We start from the raw sequence: 9,889 nt of genomic DNA on the forward strand, positions 1-9,889 counted from the left end.
TTATATATCTTTTCTATTATTGTATTTCAATTTACTGCAAGATTTTAGTCTGAATCCATTGAAAAAGGAACTTAAATTGGTTTAAACCGATACAAAAATTTAAGTATAATTCATTAACTAAACATTTATGGTTACGAATTTATGAAATACATGAATCGTATCAATTTCAGCAAACAAAAGTGATGTTTAAAGAAGTGAAAATTCAACCAAAATACCAATTCATATTTTAATCACAATTCACATAAAAATCATAAGGAACGTAGTTATAAATAATTTGTCATCGAAACTGAAATTATCTACGTCTCGCAAAACTAAAACAATTTTATTGAACATTTCAAAAACTTCATGTACTAAATATATCTTTGGCAAGTTAAAACTGATTCTGACATTGTAGTATATACGGGGTATTCTTTTTCTTAACGCGGATATAAATTCCTGCAGTCGTCTAACCGAGTCGGTGAAAGTCGAGCGAGTTTATAGGCACAGTGACACGATGCAAACGATTTTTCGAAATGCGGCGAGTCGAAACGCGGTCACAATACATTCTCTTAAAACGAAATTGAAGAAATATGTGCTATGTGATCTTCAAGGTCCGAATTAAAAAAAGAACAATTGTTTCGGTTATGAAAATCTTCATGAAAACTGATAAACATTATATCAGAAGAATATGATAATTAATGGAACGAAAAATAAAAAATGATATTAGTACAATTAATATAGTATCCACCCATACGCTTATGTAATATATTTTACATATTGAACGTGTGTTAAAGTTGTGTTAAATAGTATAATTAATATTATCATAAACCTTAGTTCGCATATTTTCAGTTAGGATACACTTAATTAAACAATTACATACAGCTTATTGAAAAAGAATGACTAAATTCGGTAAAATATGTAATACATATAGACGGGTGAATACTTTTATGAGTAACAGTCTTTTATTCTATGAAAATTGTATATTCTTCCCTGTTGGTAATATATATTTTATTAGCAAATTATATTAGATTGAGTAATATATTTTTATATTTTTCTAATCGTTTAATCTTTTTCTTTCATTTTAATTGGACCGTTTTTAATATTTTTAATGCTTCTGCCTGCCGCGATAATAGGGGAAATACATGCACTTAACATACCTAGCCATGAAAGAAAATGTATTTCTGATAAAACATTACGGTAATTCGATGGTCTTAAGGAACAAAAAGTTGATTACCCCGTTACTATGCTATCCTTTCCTGTCTCAGAACTAATATCATTTTCTTTGAATAGCCAAGAAATGTTGAATCTATGCTCTTCTTTAAATACCGATCTCTAAATCGAAGAAAATGAAATATCGCTGGTAAAAGATTTTTTGCAATCGTAATTGTTCAAACAGTTTAGAAAGTATAATGTTTTAATTGAAAAAAAAGTTACCCCGAAAGGTATTGCCTAGTTTAACTGTTTCTTTAAAGTTTGCTTTTCGCAATATTAGAAAGAAGCCGTACGTCGATTCGCGTAGCAATTTACGAGACGGTTAATGAATGATTGAACAGTACCCGTAATTACCAGCCGTATGATAACCTTCGACTGAGCAGCTTATCGTACGTCGCGTAATCTACAGTACAGATACAGCAATCTCGGTTTTATATTCCAATATAACACAGCGGCGCTCAGAAATAAATTCTGACACTCCTTCAATGGCGAAAGTGAAATCGATTCCCCGTAGAACAACATATCATAGAAGGAATCAGACGTCATGCTCCATTTTCATTTTATCCAATACAACATGATAATGCCTGCTCCTTTTGTTTCGATTTCAATCGGTGCCTCCTTTAAAATTTATCAGTGACAACTGCGGTCTTTATCGCAATTCTGAAACGTTGATTACTTACTTTCGAAAAAACTGGTATGTACAAATTAATTCTCCTTTTATTATGAATCAATTATTAGCAACATTCGAATTCGACACAATTACAAAACAACAGAATTAAAACATATTTATTCATTTGTTAATTAATTAATTTATTTATTAGTTATTTAATTAATGAGTTAACTTGTTTGTTTATGTATTTATTTAAAAGAATTTATTGCATATTCGGTAATAAAACTAATTTGCAGAACATCGAGTTGTAATAAGGTAATGGTTACATCGTTTTACTATTAACAGCATATCACTTTTAAAATTTATTGTATCGATTCAATTTTTCTTCCTCAGATATAACTGTTTTTCTTAGATAAGTATTTGTTACATAAATTTGACAAAAACATATTATGAGGAATTGGATTGCATATGATTAATTCTTTATTAGAAACTTTAAATGGAAATTTTTTAAAAATAGTTTTCGATACAGTCATAAAGATATTCGCAGAATGAAATAACAAATTGAAAAAAAGGTGTTTCGTTTTAACCCAATTTCTGAAGATTTAGTGAGTCGTTAAGGGGTTAAAAATAGATGAAACAATTACAAGTGCTGTCGGAAATACACAGGAGAAGCGCCGCTGTTAAAACGTTAGGTCAACTTATTTAGCAAACTATAAGCTCAAATGGAAAATGTATGAATATACAACATGTTTCCAATTTTTTATATTATACAACAAAACAATTGTGTTGTACTATTTTTAGTGAAGATTATTCAATTTTTTAGCTAACACATATTTCGATTGTTAATTTATTAGTAGCAGATGCACTTTTATTATTTATAAATAGATTCGATGTTTAAAATGCTGACTATTCCGTCGTAAGTCTGACAATTTCGAAATTAATCGAACTTATTTCAAGTAGATTAATATTTTCACTGTTCGAAAATTTTTTGAACTTTTAAATATTTACGAAATTTCTAAAATACTTGACCTGCATGTTCAATAATTTTGAACGTACAATAATAAGAAAGAAATTTATGACAGTTGTTTAAAATATCAAAGTATTAAAAGGCAAACAAAATATTTGAAAAGATAATACGCTCTAACAAATCCATTTAAAAGAAGAAAACAGGATTTTTAGAACATTAATTTCATTCTGCTTCTTTGTATGTTTTTATGTTTTTTATTTATGGTCAATTGTCGCCATCGCGCATTATATATTACACTCGTATGTATAAATAGTAGTAAAGTTAACATAAAATATATCTTCTAAACAGGAATCAAAATTATAACCTTGTGTTTATGAAACACAGTGTTTTCAGTGCTTATTTATCAGATTCAGATTTCATCATAGTAGATGCTTGTCCCTAATTACTTATATTTTTAATTTAACAGAAGTTATTCGATAATTGCACCTAATATTTTACAGATAGGTGCATAATTGGCTTCTGTGCTACTATTTTGTAAAAGTGTGTTAATATGTTACTGCTAATCATATTAAATACTAATTTATATGAAAGAATAGTAGATATTATATTTGTAATAGGTTTGGTTAAATTCACAAAAATTGTGTTAAATTTCATTAAACTGTTTTCCTTTCTTGCATTTTACATATCTCCAATGATTACAAATATTCTCGATCTATTTTAGAATTATAAATCTCACTGGATATTATTTCACCAATACCAAACATTGTTTATAAGGTTTGCTTTTAAAAATTAAAAAGATACATCAGGGTAATAATTTAATCTACGAGTGCGAATTTTTATGACTTTTTAATTGGTTAAATTATTTATAGAATTTGTAAATAATTAAAAATTCAATTCGAAACCATCTAAGAAAAAAAAATAGGAAATTGGTTTTTCAACAATATTTTACTATTAACCCCTCGCCTTACGATTTATTTCGTCTTACATGTTTATGCTTATGCTATTTCATTTCATCACAACTTTATTAAACTTTATTAAATTCCTTTATGAAAATAAGAAGATTATTTTGCTTATGTTACGGAAAATTTATGAAATAAATTACAAAATCATGTTCCGCACGGAGGGCAAGCGCGAGTGGACTCGTCATTTTCATTCAAGGGGTTAACATGGACATAACCTCAAACCTTAAACTAAGAGAATCAGTTAATTTCGAATATGTATGATTTCTATACTGCACGTACGGGGTTTACTAAAGAAATCCTAACAATTCTATACAAGAAAACACATTAACCTTTCAACTTTCAATTTGCGACTTCCATTATAACAGTAGAACAAAAAGTAATAGCCTAATTGTGCAACAGGTCGCCGATAACACGTACGAGTTCGCAGGCGGCAATTCCCAACGCGAAAGTGTCGTTATTTTTACACGGAAAGCAATCTTCCAAGATGATATCACGAGACATATGTTTCGATATCGCCTATTTCCCGTGAACGTGCGTCGACCGGTGTTGTATCACGGTCTCGTTCGTTATTTCTACGAAGACGAGCGGAAAACCTGACGCGAGCACGCGACTCCTTTTCTTGCTGTCACGTCGACAAATGCAAAAATGCGCATTGCTATGCACACGTAGATGAAGGAACGCACTCACGCACGCACGGTATTTCTGCCCGGTCAGAGACGCGTGGGCATTAAAAGCTCGACACACAGAGAAAGAGAGGAACGAATAGATATAGAGACAGAGAGACAGAAAGACAGAGAGAAGGCGAGACAGGTGTGTTGTATTTACCTTAGAAGTTGGCGGTCCTAGGCGAGCTACGTGCGATTATCTTCGACACGTGTCCATCGAAGTAATTAATTCATTACACGAGCACAGAACCCAGATCGATGGATTTCCTTTTCCCCTTTTTCTCGCGGAAACGGATAGATCCTGGCCGACCGAACTCGCCGTTCCCTTCCTTTCTCTAGTTTAAATAATCCAACACTTTCCAATTGGCACTGTTCTCCTCGGCTCTTTTTCCCCCGTTAATCGGTCACAATAAATCCGGCTCTCGTGGGTTCCCGGACGGTTTTCAACGCACCACACTTTCCTTCTCCGCCCGGACACTTCGGTTTCTTCACTTCAATATTTCTGAACGAGCTTTCCGTTTATTCCACCCGGCCGGCAGAGCGGATCGATAACGACTCGCGTTCCGCTGTACCTCTCCGTCGAATTCCCCGCTGGACGCCTGGCATCCGATGAAATTACCTTCGATTCCCGGATGGACGGCACTCTATCTGTACAACACGTGGAAATTATTCGTGGTTGATGGGGAGAAAGTTCGTCGGGGATCGTTGTCTCGAAACGCTACGTGAAATAGTGCCCCGTCTGCGGGCTTATCGCGCGGGATCGAAACGACAGAGACCATTCGGAAGTTTCTTTTTTTTTCTTTCTCGAGCCGCGCAGGGGAGACCTGTTGCGTGCGTAGCGGTCGGGTTTACGTTGTTTCCTCGATCACGGGCGTTCAGGAATGCGCGTGAGAGGTGAGTGAACGAACCACTGCTTCTATTTTTTTTTCCGTGAAAGCTTTTGGCGATCGTTATGGCGGATGATGATTTTCGATTCCGCGAACCAATTACGTCGAAATGTTTACTGATGTGATATAACAACACTTCCCACAAAGCCTTATCTGTCATGAGTAAACAGACTGTTGGCCCTATCATCTACTACTAGCTCTGTATTCGTTTTTGAAGAGTGCAGAAATGGGCAAACGAAAGCCTACACAAAAATAAGAAAACAGTGGAAAGCCTAAGGAAATGTTTAATAGTTAAAATTGTTACAAAGATTCCTGCTTGATTTTAAGAGTGTCACCAACATTTTTAGCCGAAACCTTTGATAATTTAAATATTATCGAAACTGCTGCAAATTATGCAAAAGACATCCGTGATCTCGTTGATATGCTAAACGACATTTATCGATATCAGTTTTCGGCTTCACTGCGTAAACAATGTACAATTCAGTTGAGAAGCGAAGATGACGTTCAAGGCAGCATTGTTACTGCAAAAGACTAGATGCAGCTGGAAGCTGTTATTAAGCTTACATCGCTAACGTGACGTTAATTGAAGGTCCATCTGAAAAATTAGGAACATTTCTGGTTTTTGTAATATCGCTGAACGTCAATATGAGATTTTTTATGCGATCAAATTCTTTTTCATTCACACAGGAAAAGCAAAAGCGTATAATTGTTAATAAAAATGTACGAATAAAGGGCAAATTCTGCAATCACAGGCAATTTGCATCGTGACATGGAAGAACGTTTTCTCCGACATCATTATTCTGCAAAAATCTTCCATCACTCTACTGTCCGAGAAATCATCGTGAATCTGGAGGCTCCGATATTTTTAGTTGTTATTGCGTAATCATTTGGAATGCTCAGCAGGTTCGCAGAACGCTTAAGGTTTAAAAAGCTTCGAAGACATCAGATTCAGATTATAATACTCCGAAAAACTGTAGACCCTCAAAGTCCACTCCCTAATCTGTCGAGTTGCCCAAATGCATATTCATTTGTTGATTTCATTTATATTTAGAAATTGATTTGTAGGGAAACGTGTCGTCGAAAGTACTTCGATCGCGAAACTAATCACGTTCTTTTATGTATATTTCAACTAAAACCTGTTCCACTAATTATTGAATACCACACCGCAAGATGAATAAGAAACGTAGTATTAATTATAAATGCTTTCATTTAAAAAATGTCAATATTTATTCGTTAGTCAATGTGTTTTGTCAATCTGAATTGCTTCAAATATTTGTCTGATATTTTTCTGATCATAGTTTTCAATCATTTTAATGGATTTATTTTACGTAATAAATTAAGAGTCATGATAATTCGTGACTGAACTTTGCGAATTTTTAATTGAAATTCTATCGTGTAATGCAAGGATTTATAAGAAAAGCAAAATGTGGATTCAAAAAGACGCCTCGCGGAAGAAACGGGCCAGCGAAAGAAGGACGGTAAGAGAGATTTTCTCTTCTCACCGTTCACTTCCTTTTCGAAGTGAATATCGCTCGTTCCCACCGAGATCTCGGGGCTGTATTGCGTTAATCTTGAATTTCTCGAAACTTGAGATTAATCTTACGAGGGATGTATAACTATTATTCGAAAACGAAGGTTATCGTTATAGTGGATTGTTATTTTACAATAAGAATCGTATCAGTCAAAAGCTTTGTTAAAATAACATACACTCTCACTCGTAAGAATTTTAAAACTTGTTTTCTAAAAAAATATCGATCATTTCAAGTCGTTGGTTCGAAAAGTACGAGTGTTTCAGCGACTCAATGTACACACTGGGATAACGAGATATCACGTGTGCTATCGTTAACTTCTCATCTGTATATTCAGAACTGTCTTTTTCTGAATGATTTATAAATATCATTCGATGGTAATATAATATACTTTTGCAAATTAGAATTGCGTTTCCCGCGTTACATTTACCAATAAATATCCTGAAATTTGGTTAGCGAAATAATGGTAAATTTTCAAAATTAAAACGCTTATTTTTCCTCAATATAAAAAAAGAACGTTTTGCATTTTTTGTTAATCGGTAAATCCTCTCTTACTTTCTGGCATCTGAATTATTTGATTGGGTAACGAATGATATAATTATTGAATATAATCTGGCGATGTTATCGCATTCTATTATCAGGCATCTGTTTAGTTCAACAATATTTGCAATTATTTATTTATTGCATAAATACCTCGAACAAAGTTGGTTTCAACAGTAATCAATGATATTCAAATTTGTAAAATATGCTCTAATGTAAAAATGAAATATCTTCCTGCAAGACATAGTTTTTAATCGCTTTTCTCTTAAATTTCATTGTTGCAAAATACAGTTATATTCATTAATATTCCTGGTATACTTTTTAATTTGATTTTGCGTTACATCGGGAAAAGTTCTTTTATTCATTTGATCTGTAATAAATGATACGATGCAATAATAACACAATGTCGGCTTTTATTCCTTTCATTCATTCGAGGATGCGCTTATGATCGTTTCTGTTCGTACGTGACGATAATACTAATCAGATGGTTAATTCGTTACCCATCTACAAGTATTATTCGCCGTTTCTTCTTCTAGTGTGCGTGTTCTTTTGCAAAGTTTCATCAATGTTGGGTCCGATGCCAACGAACTAAAGGAATATTTCCAGTATCCCTTTCATAGACATCGTCACCTTCGAAATGAACAAATAAGAAATTTCAACACCGTCCCATTCCTCTAATAGTAACTTCGAACATTTTTAGCAATGAGCATACACCAGTACGCCTATAAAACCGAAAATACGAACGAGTACCAAGAAAACGAAATGAAAGTTCAAGCTATCATTTGCCTGCTTCATTTTCGTGACGAATGCGGAGGAGACCGAGACGCTTCTAGCTCACGAATACGCATACGTCGCATTACAACAAGCTAATGCTTTTGAATCGTTTGAAGTGAAGAGAATTCCTCGCGCACGTATGCACGAGACCATCGGAACAGCGCATACGCGCTATCTGTCTGTCCAGTGTAGAGTGTAGGTATTGGGGAATTCCTACCGCCACCGAAGAACGCAACAAGTTGACTCAGCGGAGCCCGTCCGAGGGTCGCGAGAGAACCGGCCGAAGAGAAAAAGAGGAATTCAGCACGCGACGGAAACGCGTTTCCATTTCCCATTTCCACCGCGATCGTCTCCAAGTTCTCGCCGTGTGTTACGAGGTCACATCCGTGTAGGTACGACCGAGCGTGCTCGCCTGCGCGCGCTTCGAACGTTGTTCTTCGTTTCGTAGTTTCCAAATCGAACCTAATTTTTCGACCGAGTAAACGCACAGTGACATTCCATGAAACGCCACTAGGGAACGATTCCATTTGAGTGTCAGCATTCAGCTGATATTCGAACGAAGACCGAGCGACACGCGTTCGTTTGCCTGTCGATTGATCGGCAAATAAGCGAAGTCACTGATACAAGGGTCTCACGGCCGCGTTTCATTGTGCAACAGACCTCAAAAAATAAGTATTTGCATACACTCGTTTCGATTGTCGCTTGTCCCTCGTTTCTAATTGGCCTCCGGAAAACGGTTTCACTTAAAGCAACGTTCAACCGCAACGAAAATCGAGCGAGGCGTGTTCTTTCGCTCGTCGGACCTCGATCGACCGGAAGATAAGCGAATCCACGGAAACGGGGGTTCCGTGGTCGCGTTTCATCGTGCAACAGGCTCTGTGAAATAGAAACGGTACGAGAACCGCGACCGTTAACCACGAGGGACGAGAGTACGCGAGCGTGGCTTAATTTGACAAAGGCGGCGGAGCCACGTTGGACGTACGCAATCGCACTTGATCAATCGTGCAGGATGAACCCGCGTCCACATTCCGGGTGTACTGTCGTTTCGTCCGGCCGATCTCGCCGTCTGCTTTCTACCGGCGGTGTATACCGTTAATTGTGCTCGATTCGATTTGATCGGGTCCCACAAGATTTCGCGGCTCTCCCGGTGCGATGCTTTAAACTCTCGCGAGGAGGATCGGTGTGGAGGCGCGTGCAGATCAGCGGGAATGCGGGGAAACGACGAGAGCGGGGGAGGGGAACGATTGGCAGGAATAATAAGGAAACACTTCACTGAAATTCCTGGTTCGACACGGCCGCGTGGAAGAAGCGAGACGTCGCGTTAATACCGGCTCGACAAATCGGGATCGGTTGCAGATACACTTGGCACAAGTAGTCTCGGCTGACCGAGCGCCCGATCCGGACTGACTATAACTGTAAACGATCACTTGTCGGTGCCAAGCTTACCCCCACCAGGTGTCACGAAACGGATCGTTCCCCACTACGGTGTGTTCGTGTCTGGCTGCCTGCGCGCGTGTACGTGTGCGTCAGAACGCGGCGAGCCAAGCCGAGCTGCGCGCACCATGCCGCGCCACGCCGCGCCACGCCGCGCAACGAGTCGACGAAACGCGCGAGCTCCTTGCTCTTCCAAACCAGTTCCTCCCGATGCACGCCGTCACTTCCACCTTCATCGACTCTGATTCAGAAGCGTGTGTTCCACCTGCCGCTACACCGGCGGGATCGACCGAATCCAAAGAGAAGAAATATTTCCACCTTGAACCGCTT

The 9,889-nt window shown here is 37.1% G+C and overlaps 1 protein-coding gene across 3 annotated transcripts in view; it reads right to left on the bottom strand.

The window, feature by feature from the left end:
* Positions 1-9,587, bottom strand: part of LOC116431297 (uncharacterized) — a 77,178-nt gene extending 67,591 nt beyond the window's left edge. The window contains exons 1-2 of one of the 3 annotated variants that reach the window (XM_031986479.2): positions 9,572-9,587; positions 4,556-5,043 (exon numbers count right to left, since the gene is read on the bottom strand). The gene's annotated coding sequence lies outside the window, so the exon portion shown is untranslated. Of the gene's footprint in view, positions 1-4,555; positions 5,044-9,215; positions 9,523-9,571 lie in introns of those variants that run through there. The other 2 variants (XM_076370516.1, XM_031986476.2) reach the window with 2 other exon arrangements.
* Between the last annotated feature and the right edge of the window lie 302 nt (positions 9,588-9,889).

This window comes from Nomia melanderi, chromosome 9 (assembly GCF_051020985.1).
Source record: "Nomia melanderi isolate GNS246 chromosome 9, iyNomMela1, whole genome shotgun sequence".
NCBI classification, from domain to species: domain Eukaryota; kingdom Metazoa; phylum Arthropoda; class Insecta; order Hymenoptera; family Halictidae; genus Nomia; species Nomia melanderi.